We start from the raw sequence: 20,366 nt of genomic DNA, 5'->3' as shown, positions 1-20,366 counted from the left end.
TAATTTTTGTATTTTTAGTAGAGACGATGTTTCACCATGTTGACCAGGCTGGTCTCGAACTCAGTGCCTCAAATGATCTGCCCGCCTGGGCTTCCCGAAGTGCGGGATTACAGGCGTGGGCCACTGCGGGCGGCCAGATTAGCCATTTCATTGCTGTTCTCTCAGGGCGGCTAGAGTCGACTATATTTTACTACTGTTTCAATTCTATTTTCTTATGTTTTTACTGTGGTGTTTTTTTGTTTGTTTACCTTGCTTAGCGTGACCCACGTCTTCTCCCAACCACCAAGTCTAACACAGTTTATCTGAGAAAACATAAAAGAAAATGTATTTTTCTGGATTAAATTCCTGCCCCAGTTACTTTAGTTGCTATTCAAATTGATAAATTGGTTTTCCTTGGATTATGATTTGCCTTAATCCTGGATAATGACTTGCGGTCCGTGGCCTAAGGGTCAGCAACTTCAGGGGTCTTCCTCATTCCCACCCATGAAATTTTCTGCAAAGTCTTGTTTGAGTGAATTTTTTTCCACCTGGGGAAAATGTCCATTCTTTTTATCAAATTCTCAAAGGAGATGTACAGCCTCTTGATAGATTAAAACCACTGCTTACACAGTGTGTTGTTGAAGTTAGTGCAGTGTCTTTTTGAAGTTAGTGAAAGGTGAGTGTGTGTCTTGTTGACGTTAATGAAAACAGGTGTGTGTGTGTCTTGTTGAAGTTAGTGAAAACAGATGTGTGTGTCTTGTTGAAGTTAGTGAGAACGTGTGTGTGTGTGTGTCTTGTTGAAGTTAGTGAAAACAGGTGTGTGTGTATGTTTTTCCCAAAATGAAAATTGTTTGCTTTGGGACCAAGGAAAGTAGAATGCAGGGATTCTTCTAGCTTGATATTGAAATCTCTACTTCGAAACATTAGTGTTTCTAAATTCCTTCATAAACTTAGAGAAGGAAATGAGGCTGCCTACTTTAGTTCCTGATTTGTGGTTTTGAGGTTTCTTTTTAGGGATAGTTGTTTATGATTAATGTTCTGGAGATCCGGTGGATTTACAAACTGATGTGCTTATCTTTAATACATATTAAATATCACCAACCTACTAGGCACAGTTCAGAGTAAAAAATTTAAGTTGTAGTTGTACTTTGCTTTCATTTTTTTTTTTTTTTTTGCTTGAGGCATGTACCTTAGATTTTGATATAGTCCCAGCTTCTTGGGAGGCTAAGGCAAGAGAATTGCTTGAACCCAGGAGGCAGAGGCTGCAGTGAGCTAAGATCTCACCACTTCACTCCAGCCTGGGCAACAGAAGGCGAGTCCATCTTAAAAAAAAAAAAAAAAAAAAAAAGAGAGAGAGAGAGAGAGAGACTAGCTTACGTGAAATTAGTTTCCTTTTAAGGTAATAATGAATTCAGAAGATAGGTTATATCTAACACTGTAACAATTAAATTTGTTTGCTTACCATGTGTATTAAGCTAAGTACTTTACATTATTATCTCATGTGATAACCTTATAAAGTGGCTAATATCCTCATTTCTGTAGATGAAGGAAATAAAACTGAATAATTAACTGAAGCTAAAGTAGATTGCTCAGAATTGCACCGATGGAGCCCGGATTTGAACCTAGTTCAAATCCCTAGTAGTAGTCTGACTCCAGACTAGTACTATAGACAGCTTCTACCAGGTGTCTATTGTGTCCTTTTTGGAATAAGTAGGGGATATCTCACCTGATTTTCTATCAGGTTAATAGAAAAGATTGCTTCCTTTCTTAATCTTCAGTGGATGAATTTCTGGTTGAATATCATACTGAGAAGTTTGATAAAAAGAATTGAATTTGGAGGAGGCCGTTGGTAGAGGTTTCCTATGGGGATGGATATAAGAGTGTGTGTGTGTGTGTGTGTGTGTGTGTGTGTGTATTAGAACATTCTTGAAATATAATACATTCTTGAAAGTATTATAAATTCTTGAAATAAAGATTCAAATAATAAGCAGATGGTGTGTGTGTGTGTATATGCGGAGTGGAAAATGTGAAAATGAAGATTGTAAGTAATAAACTGGGCATTATAAGAGTCTGGAAATATAAATAAAATTTAGAATAATAAAATTGGGATGGAGGAGAAATACAGAATAGAAGAAGGAAATTAAACCGGAAACTTTAATATGGCTATGGTTGAAAAACCAAAATATTTGTACAGAATGGAAAGTGAGTTGTTCCACTTAATATGGAAGTTGTTGACTTAGGACCATGGCAGTCTAAAAGTCAGATATGTAGCACTAGTTCTGGATGTATGAAAATGACTGTTGGTCTGAAAATAATTTTGTTTTCCTTGATCTCTTGCTAGCTTTTGGCAGTCATGGAAGCCACCGAATGGCTTTTGCAGATTATCAGATATTCTTTATGAGACAAAAGTATATATTTTCTTTTTCTCTTTTCTTTATTCCTATTCTTCTCTTCCTCTATCTCTCATTCCATTTTCCTCCATTCCTTCTAAAGCTTTGTCTTAGGAAAGGCATAGACAGATGTTGCTTAAACCTTTAGTTGGTACCTGAAAAATATGAAGTCTCTTTATTAAGTACATTTTTTTCCCTTAACAAGCATACTTATTTAAGTGAATGCTGTTCTTCAGAGTAGGCAGTCTGCTTTGAAATCTACTTCTAGAATGACTGCCAGTTCAGATTGAGACATACAAAAATGAAAAGTTTTTGCCGGGCTTCATCACTTCACCTCAGTCATCAGAATCTAAATAACTTTGGGTGTTTGGAAAAAATCAGATCCTCTCCTGAAAGACAGAGATTTGCGGCTCTGAAGGTAGTTGCAAAACAGGCAATTGCTCAAATCTTTTGTGAAAATATGGCAGTGTCTTTGCCATGTTCTCACCTAAGATAAGAATTTATATTTTATTTTTGTGTATCTGTGATAGCATTGGGCTAGCAGCTCCTTGATGTTCAAGCTCCAGCCTCATTCGTCCCTGGGGAATAGTGACACATTGCCTTTGGAACAGGATCATAAAAGCAGCAGAGTTAGTGGTAAGCCCTAAATCATCCAGATGGGGGAGTTGGTTCGCCAACTTCAGTTTCTGCTAACCTGAGATAGTCATCATAGCACAAATGAAAAATGATTATAATTGTATGGCAGACTAGAGCCAGGCCCTCCCTGGTTACCTGAAAGCTGTGGAGTGAGGGAATTGGTCGCAATTTCAGCACATATGTAATCCATTTTTGGCACACTGGTTGGAAAGCTTTGCCTTCCTTAGAGAAAAGGAGTATGTTACTCTGTTTAATACCTGATGTTTGTTTAGCATGTAATAATTTGCACAGTACTTTCACATATATCCTCATTTTATTTTTACTACAGCCATACCAAATAGGTAGAGCAGATAACATCACCATGGTAGAAATAAAAAAAATTGATAATTTAGGTAAAGTGCTTTGTCCTGGGTCACACACCTGAAAAGGGATGGATCAGGAATTTAAACCCCTGATCCATTGGAAAGAGGCCCTGGGTTTAAACCCGTGGTCTGTAATCTCTAAAATGGCCAGAACTTATTTGTTTTGTTTCAGTGCTTTATATTGCCCAGGCTGGTCTTGAACTCCTGGGCTCAAGCGATCCTCCCGCCTTGGCCTCCCAAAGTGCTGGGATAATAGGCATGAGCCACTGCACACAGCCTAAGTATTATAAATTCTTGAAATAAAGATTCAAGTAATCAGAAAATGGAAAGGATGTGTTTTCTACTCCCGTAATCTCTCCACCCACCACACCTCTCTCCCAGTTAATTTGAAAAGTAGGTTATTGGGAATTCAGATGAAATCTATAAGGAAGCTGTAAACCTGCACTGTCTAATACCAGGGGCACTAGCCACATGTGGCTATTTAAGTTAGTTAAAATTAAATGCAACAAAAGATTCTCTTCCTCAATTGTACCAGCCACACATTTCAATGTCAGTGTCATATGCGGCTAGTAGCTACTTTATTGAACAGTGCAAATTTAGAACATTTTCAACATTGGCCAGCCCTGCTAAAACTTTAAAATGTGACCTGATGTGATACGATGCATAATTCTTATGTTGTTGAGCTAAGAGTTTAAAAATCTGTTACCCATGGGGCCTCGCAGTTTTTGTTTCAGCTGGTGAAATATTATTGCCGTGTTCTCTCTAAGCTTTTTGTTTTAAGTAAATCCAGATGGTCTAAGTCTGATGTTTTTCTTGGATATTTGGGGATTATAGTTAGCTGCTTTTCTAGGATAAAGGTGTCAGCTTCATTAAGGGCATGAGTGTTTTCTGTCTCCTTTGAGCTCTAGATCTGTATGTCTTACGGTCTTGTTGACATCCTCTCTTGAATATCTTAAAGGTGTCTCAAATCCAGTATGTCTAAAATGAAACGGATTCCCCTTCCCTCCCTACAAAACTGCAGAATATTTGTTCTTTGTTCCTTTTTTCAGTGAGTGACACCATTATCTTTTCATCGTAAAATCCAGAAAACTAGAAGTGATCCTTAATTCCCGCTTTCTGATAGATCCAATTTATCAGCAAGTTTTTAAAATTTTACTTTCTTTATGTCACTTGAATTTTTCTATTTCTTCCTGTTTCCACTACTGCCACTTCAGTTTCTTACCATCGTCTTGCCTGAAATTTTACAGTAGCCTCCATTCTTACCTATCCACTTCTGTTTTGGCCCCTCTCTAATTCATTACCCTTCCTGAAGGCACAGTGATATGTTTTGGAACACACATTGGATTGTCACTCTCTTTCTTCCTCCCGCAGTCCTTTTATGACTTTCCATTGCTTCTAGAATCAAAACAAAACTGCTTAACAAGGTTTAGCTCTCCAAACTCTTCTTGTACCATGTTCTGCATAACTCTCCAGTTCAACTATGCTGGCCTTGGTTAGTTCTTTGTATGCGTCTTGCTCCCTGCCATTTTTGCAACGCTTTTGTACATGCCTTTCTCTGGACCATTATTTCTTTACTTTCATTTTATTTCACTTGTTAGTTCCTAGTCATCCTTCATACCTCAGCTGAAGTTTTGCATTCTTAGAGAATATGCTATCCTCCCACATTAAGGGAATAGCATCATACATTTTCCACAGTTGCAATTTACAGTTAATCGTGTGACTATAAGATTGTCTTTCTGTTCAGTGACCTATAAACTTCAGGAAGGTAGGGTCCATATCTTGTTTTCTTTTTTGGCTCATTGTTGAATTCCTAGGACCTAGTTCAGTGCCTGACACCTAAATTTGACTCATTAAATTTCCCAATTGATGATATTAAGGATTTCAGTTAATTGAGTTTTATAACTCAAGAATTTGAATATGAATTTTTATCAAAATAGTGTTATAGTACAGATTGAACATACCTAATCCAAAAACTTGAAATCCAAATGCTGCAAAATTCAAAACTTTTTTGAACCGAACATGATGCTACAAATACATAATTCCACACCTGACTTTATGTGATGAATTGAACTCAGAGTGCAGGTGTACAACAGTTTACCCAAGAGAAAAAAGACAGGCTGGGCATGGTGGCTCATACCTGTAATCCAAGCACTTTAGAGGCCAAAGCGGGTGGATCACCTGAGGTCGGGAGTTCAAGACCAGCCTGACCAACATGGTGAAACCCCGTCTTAAAAAAAAAAAAAAAAAAAAAAAAGACTTGCTTAACTCCCTTCAGCTGCCATATAGCTTTTCCTCATGCACCCAGGTGTGCCTACGCAAGCATGCCCACAAAGGGTAATACAATGCCATGTGTATGTGTAAGAGATGATTGCTCATTGGTAGCATATAAATTCAGAGACAGGAATGATGAGGATGTCAAGCCACCACAGATTGTTCACATGAGTGGCTGAGATAGTGACACGTTTGCTTTTGGATGGTGCAGGTACACAAACTTTGTTTCATGCAAAAAATTATGAAAAGTATCGTAAAATTACCTTCAGGCCTGCCGGGCGCGGTGGCTCAAGCTTGTAATCCCAGAACTTTGGGAGGCCGAGGTGGGTGGATCACGAGGTCAAGAGATCGAGACCATCCTGGTCAACAAGGTGAAACCCCGTCTCTACTAAAAATACAGAAAATTAGCTGGGCATGGTGGTGCATGCCTGTAGTCCCAGCTACTCAGGAGGCTGAAGCAGGAGAATTGCCTGAATCCAGGAGGTGGAGGTTGCGGTGAGCTGAGATCGCACCATTGCACTCCAGCCTGGGTAACAAGAGCGAAACTCCGTCTCAAAAAAAAAAAAAAAATTACCTTCAGGCTATGTGTATAAGGTGTATATGAAATGTAAATGAATTTTGTGTTTAGTCCCTTCCTGGAGATGCCTCATTATTTATATGCATATTCCAAATGCCAAAAAAATCTGAAATCCAAAACACTTCTAGTCTCAAGCATTTTGGAAAAGGGATAATCAACCTGTAATTAAAATTTCAGTTAGACTGTTTTTTTTCAAATGTAAGAAAATAAATTAGTAGGCTGGGCACGGTGGCTCACGCCTGTAATCCCAGCACTTTGGGTGGCAAAGGTGGGTGGATCACTTGACGTTGGGAGTTCAAGACCAGCTTGGCCAACATGGTGAAACCCTGCCTCTACTAAAAAATACAAATATGCAAATTAGCTGGGCGTAGTGATGTACATATGTAATCCCAGCTACTTGGAAGGCTAAGGTGGAAGATTGCTTGAACCTGGGAGGCAAAGGTTGCAGTGAGCAGAGATGGTGCCTCTGCACTCCAGCCTGGGCAACAGAGCGAGACTTTGTCTCAAAAAAACAACAACAAAAAAAGATGTGTTATTAATAGTTACATCAAATATAGCACAGTATTCTTAGATTATTTTGTAACAGACCCTTTTATTTTTGGATGGTTTTAGTTTTTTCAGAATTGTGAAGATAGAGCTTCCCATACACACTTTCCCCATTATAATATATTATGCTATGTGCAGTGGCTCACGCCGGTAATCCCAGCACTTTGGGAAGCCAAGGCAGGTGGATTGCTTGAGCTCAGGAGTTCAAGACCAGTCTGGGCAACATGGTGAAACCCCATCTTTACCCAAAATACGAAAAATTAGCCGGGCATGATGGTGTTCTTCTGTGGTCTCAGCTCCTTGGGAGACTGAGGTGGGAGGATCACTTGAGCCCAGGAGGTGGAGGTTGCAGTGAACTGAGATCATGCCGTGGTACTCCATCCTGTATGTCAGAGTGAGACTCCATCTCAAAAAAACAAATACATATTACATTAGCATAGTACATTTGTCACAGTGAACCAGTATTGACACATAATTATTAAAGTTCATATTTTATTCAGATTGCCTCACTTTTCCCCTGAATTTTTCTGTTCGAGGATCCCGTCCAGGATAGCGTATTACTGTTACTGGTCATGTATCCTCTCAGTTTTGACAGTTGATCAGATTTTTTTGTTTTTGATGACAAGTTAATAGTTTTGAACATTACTGCCTGGTCAGGTATTTTGTAGACTGTCCCCCAGTTGGTGCTTGTTTGATGTTTTCCTCATGATTAGACTCGGTGAGAGGGAGGAAGATCATAGAAGTGCTATTCCCATCACATCATATCAAGAATACAGAGTTTTTTATTTTTTGAGATAAGTCTCTGTTGCCCAGGCTGGAATGCAGTAACACGATCTTGGCTCATCACAACCTCCACTTCCTGGGTTCAAGCGATTCTCTTGTCTTAGCCTCCCAAGTAGCTGGGACTACAGGTGCACGCCACCATGCCCGGCTAATTTTTGTATTTTTAGTAGAGATGGGGTTTGAACTCCCGACCTCAGGTGATCTACCTGCCTCAGCTTCCCAAATTGTTGGCTATAGGTGTGAGCCACTGTACTGGGCCAAGAATACAAATTGTTAATATAACTTAGTACCATTGATATTGACATCGACTACCTGGGTTGAGGTAGTGTTCGCCAACTTTGTCCACTGTAAAGTTACTCTTTCTCCTCTCCTTTTGTATATTGTTCTTTTTAGAAGAAAGTCTCTCTGTGAAGCACACAATTGGAGAGTGAGGAATTATGCTTTACCTCTTTAAGGGTGGAGTGTCTACATAAATTTTTGAAAAATCTTCTCTAAGGGTTTTTTTTGTCTCTTCTCCCCATTTATTCAGTCATTTATTTATACCAGTATCGACTCATGTATATTTATTTTATACTTAGGGGTAAATCCAGTAGTACTTCATTATTTTGTTGCTCAAATTGTTTAAGCTTTGGCTATTGGGAACTCTTTTAGTCGGTTCCTGTATTCCTTTGACTTACTCTTGTCATTGTGAGATTTTTGTTCTTTTGTTTGTTTGTTTTTGAGTACATTGAAAAAACTTTCTGGTATTACAAGATGCTCTAGGCTCACCTTGTATGTTATCTACACAAGCCTAGAATCAGCCTTTTTTCCAAGGAGCACTGATTCTTTTACTGGAGAATAGTATTAGAAACCACTGTCTGGGTACTGTGTGTGCTCATTGCTATTGGAATGTCATTGCTTCTAGGCCCTCCCAGTGGACAGAGTAAGGAAAAATATGTGTGTACACTAACTCATGTACATATACATATCTACAAATATTTCTATACATAACTACATTTATGTTAAGCTATATTTTTAGATTATTTACAGTGAGCTTTTTTCACTAAAAAAAATTATTGTGAATATTGAAAGGGTTTATTTTACATGGTTTTGGGAATTTAGTAACAAAATTAAAGTAATCCTCCAATTATCCATTGCTAAGGGAGAAAAACAGTTCAGAAAATATCAAATAACAGGTAACCTGTTTGATCTTTGAATGAAATCAGTTACAACAACAAACCAATGGGTGACCACCTCTCTTGGTTCTTGGTTGGCTTCACTGCTAATGTTCTGGAACTCAGCCATTTGTGAAGAATGAGGCCACAGTATACTGAAAAATTTAGAGTTAATTTACAGCTAGTTTTCTTTTCAGAGAGTGATTTAGTTTTGAGAGTCTTTTTTTACTTCTCATTAGTTTCTCTGTATCACAGTTTGAGTGTGGAAATTAAAGACTTCTCCAAACAGTCAATTTTGTTACCTAAGAGTTGATTATGGTGGTAGAGATAGGCATAGTTGAGTATGTTAGCTTAATTTTTTAATTGTTTCTCATAATACATATAACTCAGAATTAACTACATTTTGTCAGGGCTTTCTACTTTTGAATTATCTAGACTAAAGTGTTTATCTTTTTTTTTTTTTTTTTTTTGAGACAGAGTCTCAATCTGTTGCCCAGGCTGGAGTGTAGTGGTGAGATCTTGGCTCACTGCAACCTCTGCCTCCGAGGCTTAAGTGATCCTCCCACCTCAGCTTCCTGAGTCACTGAGGCCACAGGTGTGTGCCACCATGCCTGGCTAATTTTTGTATTTTTTTGTAGAGACCCATTTTGCCAGGTTGCCCAGGCTGATCAAGAACTCCTGGGATCAAGTGATCCACAGACCTCAGCCTCCCAAAGTGCTGGGATTACAAGCTTGAGCCACCATGCCTGGCCTGGTGTGTTTATCTTAATAAGCAACCTGAACTTAATTTATCAATATCTAAAAGAGCTTGTAGGTATTTAGCAAAATAGCTTTTACAGATACCAGATAGTTTTAATCTAAAGACAGAAGAATAATGTAAATGATTCTGTATTATCTTGCTTTTAGTTATTCTGTTTATGAAAATAAATGTAATATACTTTGAACATATTGTGTAGTAAGCTATTTTCAGTTCTTTTGCATTGGACAGTAAGGAAAATGATTCTTTTTTTCTTGTTAGAACTGCCATCATAGAAAACAAAATCATTTTAAATTTTGACTAAAACAAAAGCTTCTATATTTTGGATATTTTCAACTCTGAACATACAGTTTTAAAATGGAGTCATGTAACTCAATTTTTTTATTGTTAACAAGTCAGTTCAACTTGAAAATTAATATTCAATTATGAAATCAAACAAGTCTTTTTCAGTTTTCAGGCAATGTCATTCTTGGTGTAAGCTCTGTTTTCTGAATATAAAGCTATTTTCATTGTAATTTCTAAAAATCCAGTAGGTTTCTGGATATTATAAAGATGTGAATACGGATATAACTGTGCAAATTTCATAGTATTTTATTTTGAGGTGAGAATTTTGTTATAGCTTATAAAAGATATTTTCCTTTTCAGACCTCAGGGCTATTTTGAGACCTACAAATAAATGTGACCACCAGCTGCTTCAATTCTTGCTTTTCAAAAGGTTAACAATCTTTAAGTTAAATATAATGTGATATTATTCAGAAAGAATATTTCTTTTAACCTTGAACAAATTCTGTATCTGATGTTTAAAAAGAATTTTTAAAAGTTGTGATAATATAAAAATGTGTGGAAATTGTGACTGAAGAATTAAAAATAACTTGCAAGTTAAACATATTCTTATGGTAAAGAAAAAAACTGATTGTACCATTCTCTTCCTGTTTATCCATGAATGAGAAAAATGGGCGTATTCCAATAGATTTCATCAAAAGTGAAAGAAATAGAGCCACTTTTAAAAAAATCTTTAGAATGATAACTAATCTTTGGAGTATCAATGATATAACAGTCTAAAGAAACTAAGCAAAATCACATCAAACAAGCCCAAGTTTTGCTACTTTTTACTTTCAGTGTTTCTGTTTACCTCTTTTTTTTTTTTTTTTTTTTTTTTTTGAGACGGAGTTTCGCTCTTGTTACCCAGGCTGGAGTGCAATGGCGCGATCTCGGCTCACTGCAACCTCCGCCTCCTGGGTTCAGGCAATTCTCCTGCCTCAGCCTCCTGAGTAGCTGGGATTATAGGCACGCACCACCATGCCCAGCTAATTTTTTGTATTTTTAGTAGAGACGGGGTTTCACCATGTTGACCAGGTTGGTCTCAATCTCTCGACCTTGTGATCCACCCGCCTCGGCCTCCCAAAGTGCTGGGATTACAGGCTTGAGCCACCGCGCCCGGCCTGTTTACCTCTTTTTATTGTCTTTGACTCACCAGTTAGAAGTTCTTGATGTTATTTATCATTATTTATAGTACTTTTCAAACTTTTTTTTTACTAAAGTACATTTAGAGGAGTAATACTCTTAAGACATTTCTTCAAAGACTCATATTTTATCATAAAAAATCAGTAAATTTCTTTGAAGACTTATGTGTGTTGTTTTATTCAAATGAATTTTGCTTTAGATTTCATTATATTTATTTTAGTGAAAAAGAATGTAAATTTACATTCCAGTACAATGTGCCATGTTTATCTTGTCTGCCGTGTTTATATCTGCCTTTCAGTGTCTTGGGCATACACCTTAAGACCACCTGTTATATGTGTACCTGAATTTGAAAAATCCACATCATGATTTTTGTTCAACACCACTCCTGCCATAGGTCCTTTAGTATTAGACTTCTGAATCTTTAAATTCAGTGTTGTCGTGGAGACTGAAGGAGTTTTAGGGATTATGGCAAATCTAATACCTCCTGCCCTCTCTTTCCTGGGTCTTAAGAAGACCCTAAATGCATTTAAGAGTGGTAGAGTATAAAATTCTCCCTCACTAAAATCTGGGAAAAGATCTTATAAGGTTTCCCTCTGTATAGTTTTGGTCTATTCAGTATATATATATATAAAAGTGTGACTTTTATAGCAAAATAAAAGCAGCCACAAATATTTGGATTTTAAACTTCAGGTGATATTATTTATTCATTTTTACAAATTCTAATTAGTAATTCACTTTGTAGGTCTTTGGTTCTTACACTCATTAGTTAGCAAATACCTCTGGCTGATTTATAGATTGAACCCCCAGAGATGACTTAAGACATTCTGGCCTCCAGTATAACTGGCCTGTGAGGGGTGAACATTACTAGTGGTTTCGTAGTAGTAATTTATCATTCTGTTTTAAAGGCAGCTTTCAAAGATAACTGAATTCATGTAAAAATTAGAAAATGTATAACCTAAACAGCACAAATTATAGGTCATTAACTTCTTAAATCTTGTGACTCCCATGTATTTTTGTCATCAAAGTTATAAACAGGAAGACCTTTAAGAAATAAATATGAAGTGGATCAGAACATTTAAAAAATATAAATAAGATTTAGTATCTGTCTCTGTAATTCTCAGAAATTTTATTTGATATTTCTCTATCTGCCTTGGGTTATTTGGTCTCTTCTAGAATTGAATGATGATGATATACAGTAGTCTTCCCATAGTGTTGGGGGAGATAGTTGAAGACTCACATACCTGAAACTGTGGATAGTCCCAAACAATTTATATACTAAGGTTTTTCCTATATATACATACCTATGATAAAGTTTAATTTGTAAATTAGGTACAATAAGATACTAACAACAGTAATAATAAAATAGAACAATTATAACAATGTATTTTCCTCGTCTGTTTGGATTGCTAAAAAGGAATACCTGAGACTGAGTAATTTATAAAGAAGAGAGGTTTATTTTCAGACCGTGGTTAACAGTGGATATCAAACTGTGAAAAGCTAAAACATGGATAAGTGGGGGAACTACTGTATTTTCCTCATTGGTGCTACTGTTTTATACAGGGCGTCAAATGGTAACTTCTGTTTCACAAGATACTAAAAGAACAAAAATGAACTGCTTTAACCTTCTTCTGTTTTCCATTTCACTCTTCACTATCTCTTCAGTGAGTCCTTTATTTTGGCCTCACTGGAAGAGATTTCCTCCTTTTATTTAAAGGATAATTCCTCTAGCTTTGTTCAGAATTTCTTAATTTTTTTTAAAAAAAATCTTATTTTAATCTAATTTTAGACTTGCAGAACAGCTGCAAAAATAGTACAGTTTCCTTACATTCATCACCCCATTTTCCCTAATGCTAACATCTTACATAACCATAATATCATTATCATGAGTAAGAAATTAACATTGGTATATTATTATTAAACTATAGCTCTTATTAGAATGAAACCAAATTTTTAATTACTGTCCTTTTTCAGTCCCAGGATCCTATATAGGAACCCACATTGAATTTAGCGATTTCTCCATAGTCTCTTATAGTTTTTAAGTTTCTGACACTTTCCTTGTCTTTTATGACTATGACACTTTTGAAGAGTACCAATCAGTTAATTTTAGAATAGCTCTCAGTTTGGATTTGTCTGATGTTTTCTCATGACTGGACTGAGCCTATGCATTTTCAGCAAGAATACCACAAAAATGATGTTGTGTCTTTCTTAGTGCATTGTATTGAGGGGTTTATGATGTATGTCTTACTGCTTATGATTACTTGATCACTTGGTTGAGTGTACTGTTTTTATACTGTGAAGTTATTATCTTTCCCTTTTTAGTTGATAAGTATCTTGTTGGAGCTACTTGAGACTGTGTAAATCCAGTTTCTTCTCAAACTGTTGCTCTCTGATTTTAGCATCCATCAAGTAGATGTTCTGCAGTATTTGTGATATTTGCCTGATGTTGGTTGTTACCACTTTGCTTCCTATGTTAATTTACTTACTGTATTCTGTTGTGAAGAAGAGTTGTCTCTTTTCCTCCATTTACTTATCAGATTGTTTATATGAGTATAGATTCATTAATATTTTACTCTTTGTTTTTTATCTAGTACTATTATTTATTTTGTTGCTGAATTTGTTCCAGCATTGCCCATTATGGGCTCCTTCAGGTTGACTCTTGTGTTCTTTCAACAAACCTCCATCTGCCTTTGAAGTTTTCTTTATTTTCTGACACCATGTCAGTATGTGGAAATTACCATGGTTCTAAGAGTCAGAATTATTACAAAATATACTGTATATCTAGAGAAGTGTCACTCCATCCTTAGCCTTGCTACCCTGTTTCCATGCCCTTTCCCACTTCTTCCTATCCCTTTCTCACCTGCCCATGGTAGGGAAGCTATCTCTTTAGTTTTTGGTTCATCCTTCCTGTGTTTCTTTTACTTTGTTTTTCCAGTAGAAACATGTATTTTCTTATATCCCCCTTCATTCTTACGTGAACATAGCATACTATAGGTATTGTTTTGCTTTTTTCAGACTTTGCATTTTTCAGTTAACACTGTGTCCTATAAATCACTTCATATTATAGAGATTTTCCTCATTCTTTATTTCCCCCTACAGTTGCGTAACTTGGATGTACCATAGTTTATTCTGTCACTGTCCTATGTACCAATTTCCTACCGTAGGAAGGTGAGTGAATAAAGTATGGCACATCCAGGTTTCCAATATTTTACAGTTACAAAGAATGCTGCAATGTGTATGTTATCTTTGTATATTTGGAAGTATATGCCCAGGGTGGATTCCTTGAAGTAAAATTGCTGGAGCCAAAGGTAAGTGTAGATGTGTTTTTGTTAGGCATTACCAAAACTCCCTCCAGAATGATTGTACTAATTTGTATTTCCATCAGCAATGTATGTAAGTGCCTGTTTCTCTTACATCCTCACTAATGGAATGTTTTGTCATATTTTAAAATTTTTGTGAGTCTAACAGATGAGAAATGGTATCTCAGTGTTGTTTCAGCTGGCATTTCTCTAATTGTGAGTGAATTTGGGCAATTGTTATGTATTTGAGGGTCCTTTTAATATCATTTTCTTCTGTGTAAATTGACTGTGTCTTTTTTCCTTTATTTGATTTTTGGTCCTTTCTCCCTTTAAGAGTTCTTTATTCGCCTTTTATGGTATATATTGTAAATATTTCATCTTAGTTTTTTGTTTGTCTTTTGCTTTGCATGTACTGTGGGTTGTCCAATTAAAAATTTTTGTGTAGTCAATATTTTCTTTTATTGTTTCTGGATTCTCATTTCACTATACCAACTTTAAGCAGCATTCATCAATTTTTTTTCTAGTATTTTTTTTCTAGTTTCATTTTTTATGTCTAGATTCCTAATCCATTTGGAGTTTATTCTGGAGTATGGTGTGAGGTAGAGATTGAATTTTATATTTTCCAAATGGATACCTAGTTTTCCTGGCACCATTTATTGAAAAGTCCATCTGTACTTTAGTGATTTGAGATGCCACCTTTGTTATTTACTGAATTTCTGGGTATCATTGGATCTAATTCTAGACTTATAAAATTCCACTGATCTATTTATGTGCTAGTACCACACTGCTTTAATTACAGGTGTTTTTTGGTGTTTTAGTGTTTGATAAAGGTCATCTCCTTGTGGTTTTTCTTTTTCAGTGTTTTCCTACCAATTTTTGCATGTTTGATTTTCTGTATCAACTTGCCAAACTTTACAGAATAGCTTGTTAGTATTTTCATTGTATTGCATTGAATTTATAAAGTAAGGGAGAAATGGCATCTTTATAATATTGTCATCCTATCTAAGAATGATGTCATTCTATCTAAGGAGATACCTTTCATTTCCTCAAGTCTTCTTCAGTGTCTTTCAGTGGTGTTAAGTTTTCCTTGTATAGTTTTTGTACACTGTTTAGTTTATTCCTAAGTATTTAATCTTTCTGTTGCTATTATAAATGGGATTTTCTCTGACATTATTTGCCCTGATTATTGTTGTTGTATAGGAAACCTATTTTCTGTATGTTAATTTTATTTCTTGCTACTTCACTGAATTCTGTTTTTGAGTTAATTTTATCATTGATTCTTCAAGGGTTTTTAGGCGTACCATTATATCATCTGCAAATAGAGATAGTTTTACTTTGTCCTTACCTGTTACTCCTCTAATTTATTTCTCTTAACTAGTTGATTTGCCTAATACCTCTAGTATGACGTTGAATAGTAGTAGAAATGGCTGGGCATGGTGGCTCACGCCTGTAATCCCAGCACTTTGGGAGGCTGAGGCGGGTGGATCACCTGAAGTCAGGAGATCGAGACCAGCTTGGCCAACATGGTGAAACCCCATCACTATTAAAAATACAAAAAATTAGCCAGGCATGGTGGCAGGCACGTATAGTTTCAGCTACTCAGTGGGGCTGAGGCAGGAGAATCGCTTGAAATCAGGAGGCGGAGGTTGCAGTGAGTCAAGATCGCACCACTGCACTCCAGCCTGGGCGACAGAGTGAGACACTGTCTCAAACAAACAAATAAACAAAAAATAGCTTTTTCTCAACGGGTTTGCCGCCAAACATAGGTGTCGTGAAAACTACCCCTAAAAGCCAAAATGGGAGAGGAAAAGACTCATATCAACATTGTCGTCATTGGATATGTAGATTCAGGCAAGTCCACCACTACTGGCCATCTAAGCTACAAATGCGGTGGCATCGACAAAAGAACCATTGAAAAATTTGAAAAGGAGGCTGCTGAGATGGGAAAGGGCTCCTTCAAGTATGCCTGGGTTTTGGATAAACTGAAAGCCGAGCGTGAATGTGGTATCACCACTGATATCTCCTTGTGGAAATTCGAGACCAGCAAGTACTACGTGACTATCATTGATGCCCCCAGACACAGAGACTTCATCAAAAACATGATTACAGGGACATCTCAGGTGGCATGTGCTGTCCTGATTGTCGCTGCTGGTGTTGGTGAATTTGAAGCTGGTATCTCCAAGAACAGGCAGACCCAAGAGCATGCCCTCCTGGCTTACACACTAGGTGTGAAACAACTAATTGTTGGTTTTAACAAAATAGATTCCACTGAGCCACCCTACAGCCGGAAGAGATATGAGGAAATCGTTAAGGAAGTCAGCACTTACATTAAGAAAATTGGCTACAACCCCAACACAGTAGCATTTGTGCCAATTTCTGGTTGGAATGGTGACAAAATGCTGGAGCCAAGTGCTAATATGCCTTGGTTCAAGGGTTGGAAAGTCACCCGTAAGGATGGCAATGCCAGTGGGACTACGCCGCTTGAGGCTCTGGACTGCATCCTACCACCAACTCGTCCAACTGATAAGCCCTTGCGCCTGCCTCTCTAGGATGTCTATAAAATTGGTGGTATTGGTACTGTTCCTGTTGGCCGAGTGGAGACTGGTGTTCTCAAACCTGGTATGGCGGTCACCTTTGCTCCAGTTAACGTTACAACTGAAGTGAAATCTGTTGAAATGCACCATGAAGCTTTGAGTGAAGCCCTTCCTCGGGACAATGTGGGCTTCAATGTCAAGAATGTGTCTGTCAAGGATGTTCATCGTGGCAACGTTGCTGGTGACGGCAAGAACAATCCACCAATGGAAGCAGCTGGCTTTACTGCTCAGGTGATTATCCTGAACCATTCAGGCCAAATCAATGCTGGCTATGCCCCTGTACTGGATTGTCACACGGCTCACATTGCCTGCAAGTTTGCTGAGCTGAAGGAAAAGATTGATCGCTGTTCTGGTAAAAAGCTGGAAGATGGCCCTAAATTCTTGAAGTCTGGTGATGCTGCCATCGTTGATAAGGTTCCTGGCAAGCCCATGTGTGTTGAGAGCTTCTCAGACTATCCACCTCTCGGTCGCTTTGCTGTTTGTGATATGAGACAGATAATTGCCATGGGTGTCATCAAAGCAGTGGACAAGAAGGCTGGAGCTGGCAAAGTCACCAAGTCTGCCCAGAAAGCTCAGAAGGCTAAATGAGTATTATCCCTGATACCTGCCACCTCAGTCTTAATCAGTGGTGGAGGAAGAACAGTCTCAGAACTGTTTGTTTCAATTGGCCATTTAAGTTTAGTAGTAAAAGACTGGTTAATGATAACAATGCATCGTAAAACCTTCAGAAGGAAAGGAGAATGTTTTGTGGACCACTTTGGTTTTCTTTTTTGCTTGTGGCAGTTTTAAGTTATTAGTTTTTAAAATCAGTACTTTTTAATGGAAACAACTTGACCAAAAATTTGTCATAGAATTTTGAGACCCATTAAAAATGTTTAATGAGGAAAAAAATTTAAAAAAAAGGATAGTAGTAGAAATGGTGGGCATCTTTGCCTTTTTCCTGATCTTAGTGGAAATGCCTCTGTTATTTCTTTATTAAATAAGATAATAGTTGTTGGACTAAAATGTGTATATTTTATATGTTGAGAAATTACTTTCTGATTGTTTCCTTGAGTGTTGGATTTTGAATGGGTGTTGAATTTTGTCAAATACACTACATCTCAGTGTGTATGGAGAAAATTGTATTTCTCTCCACTTTAGATTTATGAATATGGTATGTACTAATAGATTTCCTAATTAAACCAATTCTGTACCTCTAGGATAAATCCCATTTGGTCATGTTATATTATTTTCTTAATGTATTACATTCTATTAGCAATCAGCAAAATCCTTCCCTCCAGTGTATTTCAAGAGTAAAAATTTTTTTCTTTGCATTATCGTAGGTAAAATGGTGTCTGGTACTTACTTGTTTGTGTATTTGTCTCTGTGATTAGATTCAGAGTGCTTTTAGAACCAGAACTAGAGTTTACTTTTCATTACCCTTAGTGTCTAGCGGAGTTCTTCATATGTAGTTGGTATTATGTAAATTTTACGGAATAAAAATTGAAGGAGATTAGCCAGTATGGGCCAAAAAAATAAATAAATAAAAAATAGAAGCAGAAATAGCACATTAAACTTTCTTGAATGAAATTTGAGTATCATGTTTTACTTACACAGTGAACAGTCACATCAGTCCTAAAGAGCACTAACCATGAAGGTGGGGGAGATCTGAGTTTTGGTCTGGAACTTTGTTTTATGTAGATCAGAGAAACTAACATTTTGACATCAGACATCTTTGGATCACTGTCAAATCAAATTTTTCATCTGTCAAATCAAGTTGGTACTCTATCTTTTACATTGTGTTTCATATCTAAATGATCTTATGAAATTATTTTTACTTATTGCAGTGTGCATTTTTATATTTTGCCAAATAATTTTTCTGAATTTTTATTTGTCTTTAGAATGGTTTGCCTGATGTAATGAATAGATATACATATGATTGTAGATAGTTTTGAAAAGCAAATTCTGAATAGAAATAAATTAGTTATATTGTGGAATATTTGTAATATTCTATCAGTGAGATGATACAGCACTTTTAACAAAATTATTTAATGTGTGCATAACACATTTTGCTTTTATATATCTGGTATATCTGACTGGAGCAATGATACTACAACTCTTGGTGTATCTAAACCAGCTATAAAAGTAGTTAAGTTTTATTCTGAGGTGATTGGGTGGTCAGTGATATTTATGTTGCTTTTAAAAGTCAGGCCATCTCAATTAAAATTTTAGATGATTCACATTGACTTGGCTGGTTTAAACATAAGCCATTTAAAATGAACTTTTTTATACAGGTAGTCTCAGAAAAAGGGTGAAAGGAAAAATAGCTTTGTAATGGCAAGTAAGTTGCCATTTGCTTTTGGATATCTGAAATTCTGGAGTGTAGCTTATTTGTCACATAAAAATGAACATAAAAGCTGTGAGTCAAACTGTAGGGTTTTTTTTTTCTTTTGAGATGGAGTTTTGTTCTTGTTGCTCAGGCTGGAGTGCAATGGCCCGATCTCGGCTCACTGCAGTATTCACCTCACGGGTTCAAGGGATTCTCCTGCCTCAGCCTCCCAAGTAGCTGGAATTACAGGGATGCGCCACCCCTCCCGGCTAATTTTTTGTATTTACTAGAGTCAGGGTTTCACCAAGTTAGTCAGGATGGTCTCAAACTCCTGACCTCAGGTGATCCACTCACCTCGGCCTCCTAAAGTGGTGGGTGGATCACCTGAGGTCAGGAGTTTGAGACCAGCCTGACTAACTTGGTGAAATCCTGTTAGTTTTTGGTGAAACACCATGCCTGGCCAGTTTTTTATTTAAATATGAACTATGATGATGGCTGGCAGTTCCTGTTGAAGTGAAAGTAGTAGCTCACATTTGAGCTAATGTACTCCCATAAGTTATGTCTAGTTTGGTATACATCAGAATTCAGGTATAGAGCTTTTAAACAGCTGCTGGGTTCTGAAGTTTTCTTCACTCTTGCTGAATCTAAATCTGCAGCGATAGACACTAGACCATGTGTATTTTTTTCTGGTATTTACAGGTGATTCTGTTATATAATGCTAGCTAAGAACCACTGTTAATTAGAGTAAGGAGAAAGAGAGTAAGCAGCTTTTTGTTTGTTTGTTTGTTGATTTGTTTGTTTTTTGAGACGGAGTCTCACTCTGTCGCCCAGGCTGAAATGCAGTGGCATGATCTTGGCTCACTGCAACATCTGCCTCCTGGGTTCAAGCGATTCTTCTGCCTCAGCCTCCCAAGTAGCTGGGATTACGGGCGCGTGCCACCATACCCAACTAATTTTTGTATTTTTAATAGACGGGGTTTCACCGTATGGTCAGGCTGGTCTTGAACTCCTGACCTCATGATTTGCCTGCCTCAGCCTCCCAAGGTGCTGGAATTACAGGCATGAGCCATGGTGCCAGACCTAAGCAGTTAATTTGTATATTGAATTGAAGCCAGTAGATGTTTTTCAAATGCCTAACACTAGTAATGCATCCTTTATTTATAGTGCTTAAAGATTTACAGAGTAGCACTTTCATATTGTCTCTAGATGTTTAGAATAATTCAGTATAATTCATTTAGGTAAGTAAAAC

At 37.0% G+C, this 20,366-nt stretch overlaps 1 protein-coding gene and 1 pseudogene across 5 annotated transcripts in view; both read left to right on the top strand.

Annotated features, from left to right (window-relative positions):
- Window positions 1-20,366, top strand: part of ARFIP1 (ARF interacting protein 1) — a 121,881-nt gene that overhangs the window by 1,536 nt on the left and 99,979 nt on the right. The window lies entirely within an intron of this gene.
- On the top strand, window positions 10,782-18,639 carry LOC141584055 (elongation factor 1-alpha 1 pseudogene; annotated as a pseudogene).

This window comes from Saimiri boliviensis, chromosome 3, assembly GCF_048565385.1.
Source record: "Saimiri boliviensis isolate mSaiBol1 chromosome 3, mSaiBol1.pri, whole genome shotgun sequence".
In the NCBI taxonomy this organism is placed as follows: Eukaryota; Metazoa; Chordata; class Mammalia; order Primates; family Cebidae; genus Saimiri; species Saimiri boliviensis.
The sequence above is the reverse complement of the archived record's forward strand: the minus strand, read 5'-3'. Positions and strand labels throughout refer to the sequence as shown.